This window comes from Oncorhynchus masou, chromosome 22, assembly GCF_036934945.1.
Source record: "Oncorhynchus masou masou isolate Uvic2021 chromosome 22, UVic_Omas_1.1, whole genome shotgun sequence".
Lineage (NCBI taxonomy): Eukaryota > Metazoa > Chordata > Actinopteri > Salmoniformes > Salmonidae > Oncorhynchus > Oncorhynchus masou.
Window position 1 is genome coordinate 26,925,068 of NC_088233.1, and position 23,475 is coordinate 26,948,542.

A 23,475-nucleotide genomic window follows, 5' to 3' on the forward strand; every position below is an offset into this window, starting at 1 on the left:
GAACCCATCAGAGAGTTTGCTCACATCTGACACTTCTGTCCACTGACACAAGCTTTTGACACATTTAAGAGGTCAGATCCACAACAGATCCAGTAATACTCTCTCTCTCACACACACACACACAATTCCACTTCTGACTGGAACTACAGTGAAGGGAGAGAACCCTGGAGGTTCGGTTGCTAGTGGCCTGGGTGAGAAAAGCAGAAGGTGCCAGAAGGAAGTAAAGTTTTAAAAGGGCAATATCGAGAAGTCAGTCTTTTTTCCCAATGATTAGGAACTACTTAGCTGGTAAATCCCAAAAGTCAAACAGAGCCAATGAGAGCTGAGGGCAGGGTGAGTTAGAAGTGATTAAGGATTAATCTGAAGGCTTTGAGATTCACGGTCCCCTTCTAGGCATTCCTGAGGGTGCCTCCCTCCTGAACCAGAATATGGGTTTACAGGAAACATATGGCAATTTTCCTTCAAGCCCAGAAAGCAGCCATTCAACTTGCCTTTCACCAGCTTTTCAAGCTTAATGTCAAAATATGTTCTGTACTTACCAAAGAAAACAGTTTCACTGAGCAACTATCATTACTGTCGTTACGGTCATTGCGTACTTCCCAAAAAATAAAATAGAAATAAAAAGTTACATGCAACCAAAAACGTTTATTGTCTGGAAAGAATCTGGGTTTTTTTACCAAATGCCCATGCACCAAATCCACCTCTTCTGCACCTCCAATGAAATTGGAATTACTGCCAAGCACAGGTTGGCTGGAAAGGTCATTTATTTTACTACCTACAATAGTGTATGAACGTCATATCAATCTGTTGTTTCACAAATGCTACACAGAATGCAATAATATTTCATGTAAGTAGATTATATAGGGTACAAATTTAACAGTGATTGTATATTTCTAGATAGGCTTTATTTATTTGTGTGTATTTCAAATCCATGACTAATATTGCAGGAGCAAAAGAGGTGGATTTGACACACTTGGTCAAAAACAATACTTGGATTCTTTTCTGACAAGGATTTTTCTCAGTTGCATGTAACCTTTTATTTTGACCTTTTTTGGAAGTACGTATCAGCCATGACGTCAGTAATGACAATAGTTGCTCAACAAAAACATTATTTGATAAGTATCAAATGTGTTTTGGCATTATTAATCTGTTATTAAGATGGTCAATGGCAAGTTGAATGGCCGCTTTCTGGGATTAAAGGGGAATCGCCATATTCACTGTCTCCTGTAAACCCTGATTCTGGTTCACCTCACTCCATCACCCCCCCAAACCTTACTTTTCTGGAACACATTCAACCCCCCCCCCCCCCTCCAGTTTGCATCGAGCAAAAAGAAAGAAAGCAAAGAAAGAACAGATGAGGTCTAAAAAGCATCATCATCTTAGCAGTCAAATCCAATACAGCCCCGTTTCCTCCCGCTAAATGTTCAGTCCCAGGACACTAAAGACTGAGAGCATTCCCAAACCCACAACCCGGATCACCCTTTCACTGGCCTCAATCAGAGCCCATAATAACTTAATACCTTTACTAAGGACACACATAAATCTGTCCAGAGAGCAATAAGCTAACAGTAGATCAGGGCAGAAAAGGCAGGAAGATGTCAGTATCTGAGGAAGGAGGAAGATAAATAGACCTCTCTTTCCTGCCACTTCTTCAATAGGTCCTGTGGAGGGGCTCAGGGGGACTCATGCAGCCGATAGGTTCTGTCTTGTTGGCTGTTCTGCATCATGCTTGAATAGCATTAAGTCTAAGGCTCAACCGTCTCCCCTCCCCCTCTTCAGAGATGAGACCTCCCTCTCTTGTTCTACTGTTTCCCAGAAAACCTCCTTCAACAGGTGGGGAAAGGACGGACGGACGGAGTCCCTTCTTCGTTTCAAAGTGTTTTTTCCTATTGGATCCTGTATAACACAACGCTGTATTTTGCCTTCTGTATGCTTTAACCTCTGTCTGTCGGCCGGCCTTCTGTATGCTTTAGCCTCTGTCCATCAGACAGAGACAGAGACAGAGACAGACAGACGGTTAAAACATACAGAAGGCAAAATACAGTGTTGTGTTCAACAGGATCCAATAGGAGAAAACACTTTGAAACGAGGAAGGGACAACAGTCCAATAAGTTTCTAAACATTTTGCATCATTGCTTGTCTAATTGAATATGTCCCAGCCTGCACTGCTCTCATGTTTGCAACAACATACTGAGTTCTGAACTTTTGTTGGCATAGGCTGTGGTCAGGGTAAGCCAGACCAAGGCAGTAGTAATACTTTGTTTGTTCCTAGCAGAACTAAGTATAACATAGCCATGTCATTATGGTCAGTGTCGAACTATTGCCCCTGCATTGTAGCTCTGCTCTGTGTATCATGAAGATAGCCATCCAGACTTTCTCTTAGGTCATTGTATGGTTTACTCTTAAATATAGCACACCCCGCAGAAGTTAGAAACAAAGCCTTTGTTTTCTGCCTTGATACTTGTCACAGTCAAGGAATAATATAGGTCTATCTTTATGATCTCATTTGGAAATCATCATAATCTTACCTCATTTCATCTGTACTACTACAACAGTCTTGTCTGTGCATGAAAACAGTTCATACCAGTTCAGCAATACGAAAGAGAGAAGCAAACGTGATAGCCTATATCTCTTCCTCTGCTGTCATCTAGTCTAGACCAGTGTCAACCCACAGCCAGGGAAGGGCTCCCTCTTCCTCAGTCATGCATGGAGCCCCTCAGTGTGGAACACAAAAGCCAGTCAGGGTTTAAGTCAACAGTATGCTCACATCAGACACTGACCCCAAGCCCCAATCCTCAGATCCTCTCCATTCTGGGAGTTCTGGTGGTGGGAGTGTGTGGGATAGCGCCTCGCCACACACTGGTCTCACACTTGTGAACAAACACACCGCCAGGCCAGACTAGAGAGACAAACAGAGAGAGAGAGAGAGAGAGAGAGAGAGAGAGAGAGAGACAAGCAAGTAATGGAGAGAGAAATTCACAATGGATATAAAAACAGAGAGAGAGAAAGAGAGAGAGCTAGAGAAAGAGAGACAGGGAAATCGAGCTAGAGAGAGAGGAGCTAGAGCGAGCTAGAGCGAGAGTGAGCTAGAGAGGAGCTAGAGAGAGAGAGGAGCTAGAGCGAGCTAGAGCGAGTGGAGCTAGAGAGAACTAGAGAGAGGAGCTAGAGAGAGAGGAGCTGGAGCTAGTGAGAGGAGCAAGAGCGAGGAGCTAAAGCTAGAGAGAGGAGCTAGAACGAGGAGCTAAAGCTAGAGAGAGGAGCTAGAGCTAGAGAGAGAGGAGCTAGAGCCAGAGAGAGAAAGTTGGAGCTGGAGCGAGCGAGCGACGGCTAGAGAGAGAGAGGAGCGAGAGCGGAGCTAGAGAGAGAGAGGAGCTAGAGCGGAGCTAGAGAGAGAGAGGAGCTAGAGAGGAGCTAGAGAGGGGAGCTAGAGAGTGGGGAGCTAGAGAGAGGGGAGCTAGAGAGAGACAGGAGCTAGAGCGAGGGGAGCTAGAGAGAACTAGAGAGAGGAGCTAGAGCGGAGCTAGAGAGAGAGAGAGGGGAGCTAGAGAGGAGCTAGAGAGAGAGGAGCTAGAGAGGGGAGCTAGAGAGAAGGGAGCAAGAGAGAGAGGAGCTAGAGAGAGAGGAGCTAGAGAGAACTAGAGAGTGGAGCTAGAGGAGCTAGAGAGAGCTAGAATGACAAACAGACTAGGCAGAAACAGAGAGTACGAAACAATCAAAGAAACAAAGAAGAAGAGAGAGACAAAGGTAAAGAGAGACTGTAGGAGGGAGAGAGGGTCTGGAGGGTGGGGTTGTTGATGATGATAAAAGGGCAGGAAGTGCCAGTTAGGGAGAATGGAACAGTCAGGTGATTAGAGGTCAGGGGTCTGGGGTAAACAAGGGACAGAGTGTGAGGCGCCCTAATGTAGGCACTGACGCCCTGTCTGTCTGGTTCTCCCTTTACCAGTCTCTCTGGGGTGGCAGGGTAGCCTAGTGTTTAGAGCATTGGACAGGTAACCAGAAGGTTGTAAGTTCAAATCCCTGAGCTGACAAGGTACAAATCTGTTGTTCTGCCCCTGAACAGGCAGTTAACCCACTGTTCCTAGGCTGTCATTGAAAATACGAATTTGTTCTTAACTGACTTGCCTAGTTAAATAAATGTATAATAAAAATACCTCTCTGTCTGTGTCAATCTCTCTTTTCATTTTCTCCTCTGTCTGATGTCTGGGGAAAGAAAGGGCTATAAAAACACCTGTTAGAACAATAAGTACCAATGGCTTTCACTCCACTTCTCTTTCCCTTCTGTGGATCAAAGGATTCATCTGGCTGTGTGTGCAGTGGGGTGGCTGGGTGAGTCAGTGTACCTTCCCCTTTCCCTCCCCTGCACACATCAGCCTGCCTGGGGAACATGACACTACTCCTCTCACATAATGGACTTGCATTGTTCTAGTACACATCTCTTTTACAGATATGATCCTCACAATATATATGTCTCATAATCTAGAGTGCTAGTGTAAAAAGGTTCATCAAAACCTGGAATAAAGAGTATCTAGTAGCCTGGAGGATTTCCAGGAACCCTGGTTGAATATAAGCTTGGGCAAGACATTTTTTTAAATATTTTTTATTTTACCTTTATTTAACCAGGCTAGTCAGTTAAGAACAAATTCTTATTTTCAATGACGGCCTAGGAACTGTGGGTTAACTGCCTGTTCAGGGGCAGAACGACAGATTTGTACCTTGTCAGCTCAGGGGTTTGAACTTGCAACCTTCCGGGCACTAGTCCAACGCTCTAACTACTAGGCTACCCTGCCGCCCCACATCTGAAAGTATAATCACTGTCTAGTGGTAGTGGAGCTTGAGTGTGTTCTACTGGACGTGTGTGTGTGTGTGTGTGTATGCGAGTGTGTATGCGTGTGAGTGTCTGATTACTAATTAATAGAAGGGTCATAGGGTCCCCTGTCTCTCCCCCACAGCAGCCCACACATGCCCAGCCTGCTTTGCATAACACCACCAGTAGGAATGTGAGGAGTAGGAATGTGAGGATTGTTGGGTCAGCAAGCGGTGACATCATACATAGCAGCATGCAGCTACAACGCAGCCCCAGTTCCCGTTTCCTCTTGATTACATCAGTCAAGAATTAATGTCTACAGATAAAGCCATGACACACTCCACCACAGCTTCCTGTGAACGCACACACGCACACACTTTTTGGGAGATTTATACAAACACACTTCAAACCCTGAGTAGATATAAAATGACTCACTGAGTCCAGCCAGTCTGCCTCATGTATATTAGCCTTCCCATACATCCTTCTCACACGACAGGCAAGTAATACAAGCTCTCTACTCAGCAACCCAGCTCTGAGTATGAGAGATAACCTCTCACACATGACAGGTGTCTCCTAACTGTGTGTGTGTGTGTGTAAAACAGGAGATCCTCCGGCCATCAGACAGACAAGGCAAGAGTGCACCTGTGGGAGTGGCCGAGAGCTCTGCTTCTGACATTGCCACGGTTTCCAAACACAGGGCAAGCAACGTGGTTGGTGGAACCGGAGCAGGGCAGTCAAAAGAGGACAACACTTGAAGACGGATGCCATGCCAGAATGTGACAAAGTAATTCATAGACACAACCCAAAGAGTGCGTCAGTGTTGGGACAAAGCCAGAAAAACAGAGCTCACAGCTGTGGAGTCTCAAGATATTATGGTCCTTTTCTACTACACGACCCAATGGTGTTTAACAAAGGACACACATCTTGAGACCAGACACAATGCCAACAGTTTTAATACAAATTCTTTCCATACTTTTACTGAAATTAAGACTATTGTAAGTTCCATGTTTAAGGCTAATGCAGCTTTACACTAAAATTACTTTTCATCTCATTTCCCATGGAAGGCTCTCCACCACCAATCTAGACAGAAAAGCAATCCTACGCTCATCTTAATTCATCGTCAGCGGTGTACAACAATATCAACAAAAGATCTCTGACTCATAAAATATGTTCTGACAGGAGCGTTGAAGAATTGACCCTCAGCTAATATGAAGACAAATGTGTGCCAGTTCAGTGTTAGACCTGCATTCACCTGTAGTGAACGACACAGAAGCGAACAGAAAGAACGTTAAATTGTCAAATGAATCCGGATTTCATAATTTGTTTTTCGTTAGAATCTGCCTTAGAAATTAGAACGACATAAGTACTATTACTATTTACTTAAATTCAAACCCTCTGAAAACAACAGTTTGACAAAGACAGCCAACAGAAAAAGACAAAAAGCAAACTTCCAAAAAAGGGAACAAAAGCCCCAAAACTACTCGCCTTCTTTAGTAGAATCCAACCGTCTGTCTGGGTCTCTGTGGTGCTGTGAAAGAAGAGCAAGATGAACAGAGAGAGAAACAGCCCAGTGACTGTGAAAGAAGAGCAAGATGAAGAGAGAGAGAGAAACAGCCCATTCACTGTGAAAGAAGAGCAAGATGGAGAGAGAGAGAGAGAAAAAGCCCAGTCACTGTGAAAGAAGAGCAAGATGAAGAGAGAGAGAGAGAAAAAGCCCAGTCACTGTGAAAGAAGAGCAAGATGAAGAGAGAGAAACAGCCCAGTCACTGTGAAAGAAGAGCAAGATGGAGAGAGAAACAGCCCAGTTACTGTGAAAGAAGAGCAAGATGAAGAGAGAGAGAGAAACAGCCCAGTCACTGTGAAAGAAGAGCAAGATGAAGAGAGAGAAACAGCCCAGTCACTGTGAAAGCATACGTGTTACACTGCTACCTGATCCAGTAGAGTGAATGACAGCCCCACACACTCAACGCGATGGAGGGGAGGAGTGGGGAAGGAGAGAAAAGTGAAATGGTGCCGCCATTCTCTGTCGCCCTGGAGACCAATGCTCTTTCAAAGAAATCGACCAATGACAAACACCGGCGATTGTGTCGAGACAAAAAAGTCACGACTGCCATTCCCTCAGCAGAAAAAACACAGAGCGAGAGAGGGAGGGAGAAACAAAAAGAGAAAATGAGGGAAGAATTAATTAGGGAAAGACAGAAGAGACAGAATGACCAACAACAACAAAAAACTGAAAGACTGAAACAGAGAGAAAGAAGGGGGATGAAATGGAAGCCAGTGAGTGACAAAAGGGGCCAGGCAGTGAAGAGGCCACCAGACCAGTCTGTCCTTTCTCCATTGTCCTCCTCATCTTTGCTCGGGGGGGGGGGGGGGGTTATCTGACCCTGTATCAGTGGTTAAGAATAAGAGTCTCATATCCTGGTCCCATGTCCTGAAACAGCTGAACTTCACATATCTGTGGTTGACACGTCACAATTCTGGTGCTGTCGACTGGTCTGCTGATGATAACACTGTCACCGGTGGCTGGTGTACCATGTCATTTGATCAAAACTAGCACTTCAGACGGCAATGTGACTGACTTACAAAAAGTGCTGTGCACAGAATGAGATCATCCACACTTTAGAGAGGACACCACAAAAAGTTAAACAGAATAGCCCTGATTTCCAAAAGCTAATGTGCAGGGCCGAGGGAGAGTGAAATGGATGGACTGAACAGAGAAGATTGCCATATATTTGAACTCACATATCCATCAACTTTTCAGCAACACTTGAGCACAATCAGTTTCACAACACAAACTCAGCCTACTAAATGACCCTCCTTCAGCGGTAAATGCTCTATTTATCCAGAGCCAAAGCGTTTACCATGTGAAAATGGCCCTATTTCCCTGCTGTGACAGTCGCTATGACAGGATTGCTGATTAACCACCAATATAGTGTGTGTGTGTGTGTGTGTGTGTGTGTGTGTGTGTGTGTGTGTGTGTGTGTGTGTGTGTGTACACAGACAGAACAGAAAGGTTTAAACAGCTAGGATTGATTTATTTGAAGTGGGTAATGGGGAGTTCTGACAGGAATTAACTGCTCGGTAATAGCCCTGTATTGGCTGCTGCATGAGGGTTTTAGTAATAGCTGTTCCATGGATCTCATCTAGCATGGATATTTAGGCTACACAGATACAGCAGCAGGCATAGATAAAGCACCTAGTCTATTTCACAATTAGATGTATACCCAAAATGAACCATCAATGAGCTATTGCATTGTAGCCTAATAGCACTGTAACAAAATAAAATTGCATTTGTCACATGCTTTGTAAACAACAGCTGTAGACTAACAGTGAAATGCTTACTTGTGGGCCCTTCACAACAACGCAGAGAGAAAAATGTAAAAAGAACAGAAAATTAATAACGAGGAATAAATCCACAATGAGTAATCATAACTTGGCTACATACACAGGGTACCAGTACCGAGTCGATGTGCAGGGATACGAGGTAATTGAGGTAGATATATACAGTTGAAGTCAGAAGTTTACCTTTGCCACCTTACCCTGCACATTAGCTTTTTCACAATTCCTGACATTTAATCCTAGTAAAAATGCCCTGTCTTAGGTCAGTTAGGATCACCACTTTATTTTAAGAATGTGAAATGTCAGAATAATAGTAGAGAGAATTATTTATTTCAGCTTGTAGACAGAACTGAAAAAGTGTGTGCAAGCAAGGAGGCCTACAAACCTGACTCAGTTACACCAGCTCTGTCAGGAGGAATGGGCCAAAATTCACCCAACTGATTGTGGGAAGCTTGTGGAAGGATACCCGAAACATTTGACCCAAGTTAAACAATTTAAAGGCAATGCTACCAAATACTAATTGAGTGTATGTAAACTTCTGACCCACTGGGAATGTGATACAGTGAATTATAAGTGAAATAATCTGTAAACAATTGTTGGAAAAATGAATTGTGTCATGCACAAAGTGGATGTCCTAACCAACTTACCAAAACGATAGTTTGTTAACTAGAAATGTGTGGAGTGGTTGAAAAACTAGTTATAATGATTCCAACCTAAGTGTATGTAAACTTCCGACTTCAACTGTAAAGTTATTTTGATAAGTTAATTCATACTATTTAATCCTTCCATCAGAGGACAAAAAAACAAAATACAATACTTTCATTCATGCAAAAACATTGGTTACTAGGCCTAACAAAAATGGTTGCTATGCAGGCTGGCAAAGACTTCTCACTGAGCCAACTAAAGCTACAAACTCTACAGCTGGAAGGGCAGCAAACACTACATTTTCCTCTGTTTTCATAGCTTTTCTACTGACATTTAATTGCATATATTCATGATAATAATATTGTTGCTTGATTTCTGGATCAGAAAAGTTTGTCTTGTTCATTCACAGCATTCTCTGTGGGGCGAGATCGAATTGTAAAGGTAAATAGCCTAATAGCTATAGATCTGACATTCTATTTTAATGAGTCTAATGTGGCCTAACAAAAGTAGCCTTATAACATCCTAGTATGACATCAGCCATTTCAAAATCATAGATCATTGTAATCAGAGACGGAACAATGAGGCATTGTGTGTGAGCAATGAGCAGTACGTTCTGTAAATATTGTGTTCCAGTAAAGCACAGTGACTGACTGACAGTAGAGAACCTGGAGCTGACAGGAGGAACCAGAAGGTGGTTTAGCTGTGTTTTTAATCGGCCTTTCAATCAGTGGATAACATGTGAGTCACAGCTCTGATAAGATTGTGGTAGGAATACAGGCAAGTCCAAGTACACCAACACTTCACATTGTTATGACTGGGACAGAGGAAGAGTGTGAATTGAGATGCACCCAGTGAGTAGCATAGTTGTGGCAAAGAGAACAGGAAGTCCTTCTTTGGATATTTCCCCTACTGGGTGACTGGTCAACAATGACATCATGAAGTTGGAGAGTGTACTGATGTGGGTTCATGCCCATGAGGGGAATGCACTCTGTCTACCCCAGCTAACATTGTTTAAGGATGAGTGTGTGTGTGTGTGTGTGTGTGTGTGTGTGTATTAAGTACTTTCTCCAGTTGGTACACAATCTTTTTGTTTTCCCATGGAGAAGCAGCTGTACAGATGATTAAGTATTGGGGGATTCAGGAAGGAAGAGGGGAGGACGAGGGCAAGGAGGAGGCAGACACAATTTTGTTTCACTACTACAATAACCAAGACACTTAGGGAGGGAATTCATTTATATCATGGGAAAATCCAGGTTTAGGCCAAACAAAAGTACAGCTCCCAGAGAAACAGAAGATACAAACATGGCTCAATTCGCACAGCAATATTCTTGATTACAGAAGTAAACTGTTACCTACACTCCTTATGTAGGGGAGTTGGGGAGGAGCAGAATGGCGGAGAGCACAACAGAGGGGATCCTAATGCCATTAGTGATGCTGGAGGCATCATACTGCACACAAATCAAACAAACAATGCTGCCAGAGCATTCCAGCATAGTACACACTACTGCCTGCCCTCAAAATACTATAAACTGCATGTCTTGAGTGATCACATTTCATGTTATAATAAAGGTAGCTTAAGCAAACACAACAAATACAAACAGAGCAGAGTACTACATTTTCTATTACAACATAGGCTTGCAAACAAAAAACCTACGACACAAACAGAGAGTCAACTAAATGAAGCTAATGCTGAAATATTTAAATGGTAGTATTCCACAGCCAGCTATTGAAGTTGGCTTTTATACTGGATGTAACTTGTCCTAGGCTACATTCTTCTCTATTAGACACTCAACAATAATGACTGCTGTTTTCACACAGAAGACCAGTACCACAACTGGCACTCTCATTGCTATGGCAAAGTATTTCTTTCATGGGCAAAATCAGAAACACCATGCGCTATTAAATAGTTCTAAGACTAACTGTATCTGTCTTTACCTCTCTAACAAGCACTTAGGCCTAACGGATGTCACACAATCATTTCAATGTAAAAAAAAAAAATCTTTAAAAAAAATCAAAGGTAACATTCTTTGCAGTTTACAAATGGGATGGTTCACACAGACTGATATACATAAATCACCTGAACTTTGAACCTTGTTAGAGCTAGTACAACTTGGAAATCAGTGTTGGAATGCATCCCATTCAATACACAAATATCAAACTGATATTTACATACTCATGCAAATATTTTAATGTAAGATTAAATTAGCTTGCAAGTGCCTCTTGATTTTCATAGCCTACTCGAAGAGCCATAATGTATCAAACACACACACACACACACACACACACACACACACACACACACACACACACACACACACACTCACTCACTCACTCACTCACTCACTCACTCACTCACTCTCTCTGAGGGAGAAATAAGTTGGCTAGCATGGCTAACTTAACATTAGCTGATTAACGCGAATGTTTTTGTGAAGGTGTTTTACCAATGTTGTTTCTTACCGGCTTATAGCAATTCGGTGTAAAACGACAGAGGTCCTCGTCTCTTATTTCAGGTGTATTCTACTCCGGTTGTCTTGCCATAGAGCGCATGGTGCAGTTGAATATTCTCTCCACTGTCCCCGTCAGCGACTCTCTACAAATATTCTGCACATGCATCAGTCCTGCTCACGCCACTGTAAACAACAGTCTGATTGACATCTTAAAGAGGCAGTATCCAATGATTTGGCGGACATGTAAGAAAAACGTTGTTTTTTTCTCTCCTGATTTTGATGATCTCATAACGTTTGAGCTATTTATCGTACCTGTCTCATGCCTTTAACATTATCCGAGTTCTATCAACATGTTCAGCCCTTCTCCCGGGTCATGGCTCGAAAGGGTCCAGCTTTTGTCAAATCAACGTCAGATTTGAATTTTCGCAGAAGGTTAGGATAACTTATGCAGCATGTTAGGATAATTAACGTAGCAGGTTAGGATAATTATTTTAAGGTTAGGGAAAAGTTTAGCTGACATTAAAAAACATTGACGTTAATTTATGTTAATTTTACAAAAGCTGGATCCCGGCAGGGTGTGGTTAGAGCGTTGAACTAGTAAACGGAAGGTTGCAAGTTCAAATCCCCGAGCTGACAAGGTACAAATCTGTCGTTCTGCCCCTGAAAAGGCAGTTAACCCACTGTTCCTCGGCCGTCATTGAAAATATGAATTGGTTCTTAACTGACCTGCCTAGTTAAATAAAGGTTAAAAAAAGACTCCTCTACCGCCAGTTAGTGTAGCCGCACACACTTAGAGGTTGAGCTATTTGGTGATAGCAAGACAGTTCGATGTAGGTTACTTTAAGTTCTTTCACAATGACAAACTGAAAGTTGTACAATGCTTCAGTGAGTTGTCTGTGATTGCAAGTTGTAATAAACTTTGTGTAATCCAATGGTATCTGGCATCTATGGCCAAATACATTGCAAAGAGTAAACCCTAGCTAGCATCTCTCTTAACATCACTACTCTAGCACTAAGCTAAGCTACACGTACATGCATTGACTTGTTGGCTATTTCCATGAACATTATCTTGATCATTATCATTATCTTTTTAATGCATAGAAAAACATGCACTGAAATTGTTACAGCAACTATTTGTGCAGCTGCCCACCTGAAATAGCTTGTATGTAAGCCAGCCATATATATATATATCCCTATTTCATACTTTGGCATAAGGGTGATGACTAGGCCTATAATAGATTTACCTATTTTGTGCCTACAAAGATTATATCTCAAATCAAATGTTATTTGTCACATGTGGCGAATACAACAGGTGTAGTAGACCTTACCTTGAAATGCTTACTTACAAGCCCTTAACAAACAATGCAGTTAAGAAAATAGTGTTAAATATTTACTAAATAAACTAAAGTAAAAAAATACATGTTAAAAAAAGTTACACAATAAAATAACAATAATGCTACAGGGGTACCGGCACCGAGTCAATGTGCGGGGTTAAGGTTAGTCGAGGTAAATTGTTACATGTAGGTAGGGGTAAAGTGACTGCATCTGACAAATGTAATCATTAGTCCAGAGTGCTTTCCAAATAAATGTCTCCGTGTGAACAAAATCTAGTCCCGAGTTCAAAATGTAATGTTGGAGGCCTTATTTTTCACTTTCAAACCTGTCTGTGCACCTAAACTGATTGGTACATGTATGATGTACAGTAAAAGATCCCAACAGCTCCTATTAATGTTATATGATTCATGCTTCTCTTGAATTTAATGGAATGGAATGTCCCTGTGGGCAGGATTGTGTTCCATACTGTACATGTCTGAACTCATAGGCGTATCCAACACAGGGACCCTGTTGAGCTTTATTTTTCCTAGGATGGAAAACTAACAAGCCTCCACCTAAAGTAACATAACAGAGCAGGCAGCTTCCTCTAATAATTATGTCTTAATTGCATACAGTCCTGTGTTGCTCAGTTGATAGAGCATGGTGCTTGCAACTCCAGGGTTGTGGGTTCAATTCCTGTGGGGGACCATTACAAGGGGGAAAAAGTATGAAAATGTATGCACTCTACTGTAAGTTGCTCCGGATATAAGTGTCTGTTAAAATGTAAATATACTTAGGCTACTCATTTCATTGTTTGGCATCAGGCGCAGGATGCAAGTTTGTGCATGTTGGTAACTTAGGCTATGTTGTTACATACACTACTGTTCAAAAATTTGGGATCACTTAGAAATGTCATTGTTTATGATAGAAAAGCAACAAAAAAAATGACTATTGTAGCTGGAAATGCCAGATTATTTATGGAATATCTACATAGGCGTACAGAGGCCCATTATCAGCAACCATCACTCCTGTGTTCCAATGTCATGTTGTGTTAGCTTATCCAAGTTTATCATTTTAAAAGGCTAATTGATCATTAGAAAACCCTTTTGCAATTATGTTAGCACAGATGAAAACGGTTGCCCTGATAAAAAGAAGCAACAAAACTAGCCTTCTTTAGATTAGTTGAGTATCTGGAGCATCAGTATGTGTGGGTTCGATTACAGGCTCAAAATGGCCAGAAACAAATAACTTTCTTCTGAAACTCATCAGTCTATTCTTGTTCTGAGAAATGAAGGCTATTCCATGCGAGAATTTGACAAGAAACTGAATATCTCGTACTACGCACTGTACTATACCCTCAACAGAACAGCATAAACTGGCTCTAACCAGAATAGAAAGAAGAGTGGGAGGCCCCGGTGCACAACTGAGCAAGAGGACAAGTACATTAGTGTCTAGTTTGAGAAACAGACACCTCACAAGTCCTCAACTGGCAGCTTCAATAAATAGTACAGGCAAAACACCTGTTTCAACGTCGGCAGTAAAGAGGCGACTCCAGGATGCTGCCTTTGATCTGGCGGACTCAATAAACACAAATGCTTAATTGTAAATTATATCTGAGTGTTGGAGTGTGCCCCTGGCTATCCGCAAATGAAAACAAATAAAACAAATTGTGCCATTTGGTTTGCTTAATATAAGGAATTTGAAATGACTCATACTTTTACATTTGATTGTAAAGTACATTTTAGCAATTACATTTACTTTTCACACATTTCTATGCTTGGGCCGCCACTATAAGCATGCTATTATCAGAGTAAAAAGGTTCATGTTTGCATGCTACAGGCCCACTGAAGCTAGGAATAGTGTGTCCCAATCTCTGAGATATATGGCTGTATACTTCTAGGAAAGAATCTGAATATTTGAATGCTGTGATAAACTTTCAAACACTTAGACAACTTGTTTGTGCTTTAGATGTCTGATAAATGGAGGACATTATAATTAGTACTGTTTAGTTTTTAATTTGATGTGAGCCTAAACACCCTTCCTCCACCCTCTAAAGAATATCAATGTTCTGTTGAAAGTCATCTCTTGGGAATCAAGATGCAGATTTTGGGAGGAGTGGTGTAGTGGTATAATTAGCTATTTAATTTGATAGAGTTAAAGCATCCTCCTTCCACCTGCTGCCATACCAGCTGTGTCAATTGTCTAGCATTCCATTCACAGTAACCCAGGGGCAAGAGGGTCAAACTAATGTACCCAAATCCTGACTTAAAGTCTGTTACCAGGCCCTTTACTACGTTCTCTGTCATCTGTATGTAGTGGTCAGCTCATTGCATAGCAGCCTTGTGTAGTGATGCAGGGCTGTTTTATGGTAATGCCCGTTGACATCAGAGTGCAGTGATGGTGGGAGAATAACATGTATAAAACCTGCAGGCCATATATACAGTGCAACTGGTTTCCCTGGTTGGTTTAAGACTAATGACTGGTGAGCAGGGACAAGCTCTCTACAACACAGATTCCAGTCAGTCACCACCAGCTGGAAGTGTTTCTCTCTCCACAGTCAAATTACACATCTGAGGGTGCTACCTGGACCCATGAGCTGCCCGCTCCAGCTGTCTGCAGCATTGATCTCCCTTCCTCTCTCACACACCTTACAAGGCATCCCCTCTCAATCCACTCTCTCTCATCACTAGCAGGCAATGTGGATGATTGCCATTTGGCCAAGAAAGGCAGTGAAGTTGATGAGGCTCAACAGGAAGCCAGCTATAAAGACCGTGTCAGACACAGCTGGTCAAAGCACAGGTGCATGATGGAAATGGATGCTCAGATAGGATGGCAGCAAAATGTATCAGATAAATCAGGCAAGTCAAACAAACAACTTCTTTGTGTTATGTAAGTGTAACAGTTTCGCTTCAGTCCCTCTCATCGCCCCTACCTAGGCTCAAACCAGGGACCCTACGCACACATCAACAACAGTCACCCTTGAAGCATCGTTACCTATTGCTCCACAAAAGCCTCAGCCCTTGCAGAGCAAGGGAAACAAATACTTCAAGGTATGGTGTAGCATACCGTATATATCTTTTTTCTTCGCATATCTTTTAAAAATATTTTTCTAAACCTCAACTTCAAAATATTTTCTAAATTATTTTTCTTTACTTTCGAACCGGAATCCCCCAACAAAAGCTAACCACTGCCAGCGGTCATCAACTAACCTCTAGCTAGGAAATCTCTCGCCAGTTTACACAACACGATTCAAACCAGAGCATCCCGGCCTTATTTACTCTCCATATCCACGGATTCCTACCGCAAGCTCTGAACCTTTTCACCCGGATCATCGCAGCTCGCTAGCTGCAATCAGAGTGACTACTCCTGGCTAACAACTTTGTCCCGAAGCAAGCACCAATTAGCCTAGAGCTAGCCCATGCGAGGCCCATCTCCCGGCTAGCTGAAGAGGTCCATCAGCCACTCCTTGGCCCACAATACCTATTTTGCCAATTGGCCTGGACCCCTTTTACTACTTTTTCCAACGGGCCCCTAAGTCGCGACGTTCCCCTGAATGCCCATCTGCGAGCCTGCTTGCCGCGGCCCGCTAGCTGTCGAGAGCATATCGGACTGTTAGCTGAATAGGCCCATCAGCCAATTTCTTGAGCCACTATACCTATTTTGCCAATTGGACTTAACTACACGGAACCCAAATCCAACACGGCTGGTCTGCCAACAGAATAGCATGAGGAGGCTCTGCACGAGGAGGCTACAACAGACTTCTTCTGTCGCGACGTCCCTCTAAGGCCCTTCTGCTAGCTTGCTAGCCCCGGCCCTCTAGCTGCCTAAATCGCCGTGTCTCCAGCCAGCTTAACTACTCACTGGACCCCTATGATCACTCGGCTACGCATGCCTCTCCCTAATGTCAATATGCCTTGTCCATTGGTGTTCTGGTAAGTGATTATTGTCTAATTTCACTGTAGAGCCTCAAGCCCTGCTCAATATGCCTTAGCTAACCCTTTAGTTCCACCTCCCACACATGCGGCGACATCACCTGGTTTAAATGATGTTTCTAGAGACAATATCTCTCTCTTCGTCACTCTATGCCTAGATTTACATCCACTGTATTCACATCCTACCATACCTTTGTCTGTACATTTTGCCTTGAATCTATTCTATCGAGCCCAGAAACCTGCTCATTTTACTCTCTGTTCCGAACGTACTAAACAACCAGTTCTTATAGCCTTTAGCCATACCCTTATCCTACTCCTGCTCTGTTCCTCTGGTGATGTGGAAGTTAATCCAGGCCCTGCAGTGCCTAGCTCCACTGCCATTCCCCAGGCGCTCTCATTTGTTGACTTCTGTAACCGTAAAAGCCTTGGTTTCATGCATGTTAACATTAGAACCCTCCTCCCCAAGTTTGTTTTATTCATTGCTTTAGCACACTCTGCCAACCCTGATGTCCTTAGCCGTGTCTGAATCTTGGCTTAGGAAGACCACCAAAAACCCTGAAATTTTCATCCCTAACTATAACATTTTCCGACAAGATAGAACTGCAAAAGGGGGCAGAGTGGCAATCTACTGCAGAGATAGCCTGCAGAGTTATGTCATACTATCCAGGTCTGTGCCCAAACAATTCGAGCTTATACTTCTAAAAATCCACCTATCCAGAAACAAGTCTCTCACCGTTGCCGCTTGCTATAGACCACCCTCTGCTCCCAGCTGTGCCCTGGACACCATCTATCTTCAGAGCTCGTGCTGCTAGGTGACCTAAAGTTGGACATGCTTAACACCCCGGCCATCCTACAAACTAAATTTGATGCCCTCAATCTCACACAAATTATCAATGAACCTACCAGGTACAACCCCAAATCCATAAACACGGGCACCCTTGTTTTTTTTACCTTTATTTAACTAGGCAAGTCAGTTAAGAACAAATTCTTATTTTCAATGACTGCATAGGAAATGTGGGTTAACTGCCTGTTAAGGGGCAGAATGACAGATTTGTACCTTGTCAGCTCGGGGATTTGAACTTGCAACCTTCTGGTTACTAGTCCTTCTGGTTACTAGTCCAACCACTAGGCTACCCTGCCGCCCCTCATAGAGAACTTTCCCTCCAAATACACCTCTGGGGTCTTCAAACAAGATCTCAGCGATCACTGCCTCATTGCCTGCATCCGTAATCGGTCTGGAGTCAAACGACCACCCCTCATCACTGTCAAACGCTCCCTAAAACACTTCAGCGAGCATGCCTTTCTAATCAACCTGGCCCGGGTATCCTGGAAGGATATTGACCTCATTCCGTCAATAGAGGATGCCTGGTTGTTCTTTAAAAGTGTCTTCCTCATCATCTTAAATAAGCATGCCCCATTCAAAAAATGTTGAAACCGGAACAGATATAGCCCTTGGTTCACTCCAGACCTGACTGCCCTTGACCAGCACAAAAACATCCTGTGACCTACTGCACTAGCATCATATAGCCCCCGTGATATGCAACTTTTCCGGAAAGTTAGGAACCAATATACACAGGCCGTTAGGAAAGCTAAGGCTAGCTTTTTCAAACAGAAATTTGCATCCTGTAGCACAAACTCCAAAAAGTTCTGTGACACTGTGAAGTCCATGGAGAACAAGAGCACCTCCTCCCAGCTGCCCACTGCACTGAAGCTAGGAAACACTGTCACCACCGATAAATCCACGATAATTGAGAATTGCAATAAGCATTTTTCTACGGCTGGCCATACTTTCCACCTGGCTACCCCTACCCCGGTCAACTGTCCTGGACACACCCAAGCCTCCGCAATTTCTCCTTCACCCAAATCCAGATAGCTGATGTTCTGAAAGAGCTGCAAAATTTGGACCCCTACAAATCAGCCATGCTAGACAATCTGGATCCTCTCTTTCTAAAATGATCTGCCGAAATTGTTGCTACCTCTATTACTAGCCTGTTCAACCTCTCTTTTGTATCGTCTGAGATCCCCAAAGATTGGAAAGCTGCCGCGAGCATCCCTCTCTTCAAAGGGGGAGACATTCTAGACCCAAACTGCTACAGACCTATATCTATCCTACCCTGCCTTTCTAAGGTCTTCCAAAGCCAAGTTAACAAACAGATCACCAACCATTTCGAATCTCACCGTACCTTCTCCACTATGCAATCTGGTTTCCGAGCTGGTCATGGGTGCACCTCAGCCACGGTCGAGGTCCTAAATGATATCATAACTAGAGGTCAACTGAATATGATTTTTCAACGCCCACACCGATTACTGGAGGACCAAAAAAAGCTGATACCGATTTTTATATATTTGTTATAATGACAATAACAATACTGAATGAACACTTTTATTTTAACTTAATACATCAATAAAATCAATTTAGTCTCAAATAAATAATGAAGCATGTTCAATTTGAACATGTCATCATTTATTTGAGACTAAATTGATTTTATTGACAAAGTGTTGGAGAAGAAAGTAAAAGTCCAATATTTGTCATGTAAAAATACCTAACGTTTAAGTTCCTTGCTCAGAACATGAGAACATATGAAAGCTGGTGGTTCCTTTAACATGAGTCTTCAATATTCCCAGGTAAGAAGTTTTAGGTTGTAGTTATTATAGGAATATTTCTCTCTAAACCATTTGTATTTCATATACCTTTGACTAATGGATATTCTTATAGGCACTATAGTATTGCCAGCATAAGCTCGGGTGTTGATAGGCTTGAAGTCATAAACAGAGCAATGCTTGAAGCACAGCGAAGAGCTGCTGGCAAATGCAGGAAAGTGCTGTTTGAATGAATGCTTACGAGCCTGCTGCTGCCTACCACCGCTCAGTCAGAATGCTCTATCAAATATCAAATCATAGACTTAATTATAAAAACACACGGAAATACAAGCCTTAGGTCATAAATATGGTCAAATCCGGAAACTATCATTTCGAAAACAAAACTTTTATTCATTCAGTGAAATACAGAACCGTTCCGTATTTTTTCTAACGGGTGGCATTCCTAACTCTAAATATTGCCGTTACATTGCACAACCTTCAATGTTATGTCATAATTATGTACAATTCCGGCAAATTAATTCTGGTCTTTGTTTGGAAGAAATGGTCTTCACATAGTTCGCAACGAGCCAGGCAGCCCAAACTGCTGCATATACCCTGACTCCTCTTGCACAGAACGCAAGAGAAGTGACACAATTTCCCTAGTTAAAATAAATTCATGTTAGCAGGCAATATTAACTAAATTATGCAGGTTTAAAAATATATACTTGTGTATTGATTTTAAGAAAGGCATTGATGTTTATGGTTAGGTACACATTAGTGCAAGGACAGTGCTTTTTTCGCGAATGTGCTTGTTAAATCATCACCCATTTGGCGAAGTCGGCTGTGATTCGATGATAAATTAACAGGCACCGCATCGATTATATGCAACGCAGGATAAGCTAGATAAACTAGTAATAACTACACATAGTTGATGATAACTCGTGAGTGTTAAGATTGATTGTTTTTTTATAAGATAAGTTTAATGCTCGATAGCAACTTACCTTGGCTCTTTGCTGCACTCGCATAACAGGTAGTCAGCCTGCCACGCAGTCTCCTCGTGGAGTGCAATGGAATCGGCCATAATCGGTGTCCAAAAATGCCGATTGCCGATTGTTATGAAAACTTGAAATCGGCCCTAATTAATCGGCCATACCAATTAATCGGTCGATCTCTAATCATAACTGCCATCGATAAGAGACAATACTGTGCAGCCGTATTCATCGACCTGGCCAAGGCTTTCGGCTCTGTCAATCACCACATTCTTATCGGCAGACTCAACAGCCTTGGTTTCTCAAATGACTGCCTCGCCTGGTTCACCAACTACTTCTCTGATAGAGTTCAGTGTGTCAAATCGGAGGGCCTGTTGTCCGGACCTCTGGCAGTCTCTATGGGGGTGCCACAGGGTTCAATTCCAAGGCCAACTCTCTTCTCTGTATACATCAATGATGTCGCTCTTGCTGCTGGTGATTCTCTGATCCACCTCTACGCAGACGACACAATTCTGTATACTTCTGGCCCTTCTTTGGACACTGTGCTAACTAACCTCCAGACGAGCTTCAATGCCATACAACTCTCCTTCCGTGGCCTCCGACTGCTCTTAAATGCAAGTAAAACTAAATGCATGCTCTTCAACCGATTGCTGCCCGCACCTGCCCACCCGTCCAGCATCACTACTCTGGACGGTTCTGACTTAGAATATGTGGACAACTACAAATACCTAGGAGTCTGGTTAGACTGTAAACTGTCCTTCCAGACCCACATTAAGCATATCCAATCTAAAATTAAATCTAGAATTGGCTTCCTATTTCACAACAAAGCATCCTTCACTCATGCTGCCAAACATCCTCTCCTAAAACTGACTATCCTACCGATCCTTGACTTCGGCGATGTCATTTACAAAATACCCTCAACACTCTACTTAACAAATTGAATGCAGTCATTCACAGTGCCATCTGTTTTGTCACCAAAACCCCATATACTACCCAACACTGCGACCTGTACGCTCTCATTGGCTGGCCCTCACTTCATACTCGTCGCCAAACCCACTGGCTCCAGGTCATCTACAAGTCTTTGCTAGGTAAAGCCCTGCCTTATCTCAGTTCACTGGTCTCCATAGCAGCACCTACCCACAGCACGCGCTCCAGCAGGTATATTTCACTGGTCATCCCCAAAGCCAATTCCTCCTTTGGCCACCTTTCCTCACAGTTCTCTGCTGCCAATGACTGTAACGAACTGCAAAAATCACTGAAGCTGGAGACTCATATCTCCCTCACTAACTTTAAATACCAGCTGTCAGAGCAGCTGTACATAGATCATTGTACCTGTGCATAGCCCATCTGTAAAGAGCCCATCCAACTACCTCATCCCCATACTGTATTTATTTATTTGTTTTGTTCCTTTGCTCCCCAGTATCTCTACTTGCACATCTATTACCCCAGTGTTTAATTGCTATATCGTAATAAACTTGCCACTATGGCCTATTTGCCTTACCTCCCTTATCCTACCTCATTTGCACACTTTTTTTCTACTGTGTGTTTGTTCATTCCATGTGTAATTCTGTGTTGTTGTATGTGTCGAACTGCTTCACAGGTCTCCGAGCGAGTGACGTCACCGATTTGAAATTCTATTAGCGCGCAGTGTTGCCAACTTAGCGACTCAGTCGCTATATTTAGCGAGTATTCAGACCCCTAGCAACTAATTCTCAAAAAACAACTAGCGACAAATCTTACTGACTTTATTGGAGACTCTGACATGAAAGCACGTATTGTTCTTACTCTTCTCAACAAGCAGCGAATGCTGCCGTCCGCTGCCGTGGGCCCCACCCCATCCCAAAGTACTCACAGGAGATGTTCACCCCTCCGTGCCCAGACTGCAAATGAATCGCACATGCGGTAAGCTGCCGCTGGGTGATCCCATCCTGGTTTACAATAAAAAACTATTAACCTGAATTAGGGCCAGACTAGTTACCATAATTTTCTCACATTGCCATTGACAGTTTCTTCTATTGTCTCTTTTTGGTCCATTTAGATTGTATACAAAAAAAATGTAAAAATGTTATGGTTAAAAATGTTCATGTTTTACTGTGACTTGTTGTAGGCCCCTAAGTGGACCATAAGGTTAACCAAATTAAGAAAAATAACCTTAAACTAAGTAACTCCGCTAGAGTGTCTCTTTTGGGTCACATTTGCCGGTCCCAAGCCCGGATAAAGGAGGAGGGTTGGAATTATGACATAAAAAAAAACAAGAATCGACAGAAGTTCATTTGTAGTTCTAAACATATAGGGTGTTTTTTACTCACTTTTTTGTCTCTCCCACAAAGTTATACCTCTCTCCGACAACATCCATCACAATTACATGCACATGGCCGATTATGCAAATTAGCCGATGACGTCATTTACCGACTTCTATCGATTTTTAGGACAGCCAATAGCTTCTTTCCTTACTGAGGACTTGGCAACACTGTAAAAGCACGCACCCTGCTACCAAGCTAGCCATTTCACACCGGTTACATAAGGACAGTCTCGTGGTTAAAACAGACACACCTTCGTACAGTTTGTTCTGTATTTTTGCGTGTCCATGAATCCCACACAAGTCTTCCATGGTAGTGTGTAATCAAACAGTACTCTGTGGTCGCGATGGCAATCTGTTTTGTTGTTCTATGGCTCCTTTATTTGTCATTTTGCCAGAGACAGCAGTGAAGCAGAACTAGCAGACATGCCGAGTGGAATCAGGCCCTCTGTTTGCTTATGTGTGTGTCTCCAGGAACAGGATTTGCCCTTCTCAAATATGTCAGCTTGGTTAAAATTGTTCACCTGTTCATAGCAGTAACTTACACGAGGACACCTATGTCCAGAACTCTGCTCGGTACCAATTATTTCTAATTTGAAAAAAAATATTGATAATATATATAATTTGTACACAAGAAAATCAATTATGGATCAACTTCTAAATATTGCTTCCAGCATTGATCAAAGATCAGAAAGCTATTAATCTTGATCTGACAGTTCTATTCACACCTGCCTCTATGCGAACGAGTGGAATCATGAACAGTGGTTTGTTTGTCTGCGTCCCCTAGATTTTCCTCACAGATTTGCCTTTTTAGCAGCACATTCATCACTCTCTCAAACAGCTAACTCCTCCACCTCGCAACACAAGCCGAGAGACGTGACATTTTAAAACCGTCCCGCAACTCCAGCATGTCTGCAGACATTCCCATAGCCGCGGGAAGTAGTTTGGGAGTGCCGCGAGAGAAGGAAAAAAAACTCCCTGAAGACGTCTATATTGGTCCACTAATACAGGACTAGTAAAGGCCCAGTGCACTACTTTTGGTAATTTTTTAAAACTAAATGTATGAGTGTTTACCAGCACTTGTAACTTGAGTCTGATAATTATCTGTACAAAACATTCAATCAGA

General features: G+C 42.6%; 1 protein-coding gene across 1 annotated transcript in view; it reads right to left on the reverse strand.

The window, feature by feature from the left end:
- Positions 1-11,396, reverse strand: part of LOC135509249 (ras association domain-containing protein 7-like) — a 50,077-nt gene extending 38,681 nt beyond the window's left edge. The window contains exon 1 of the mRNA XM_064929747.1: positions 11,246-11,396. The gene's annotated coding sequence lies outside the window, so the exon portion shown is untranslated. The remainder of the gene's footprint in view (positions 1-11,245) is intronic.
- Positions 11,397-23,475: the final 12,079 nt, after the last annotated feature.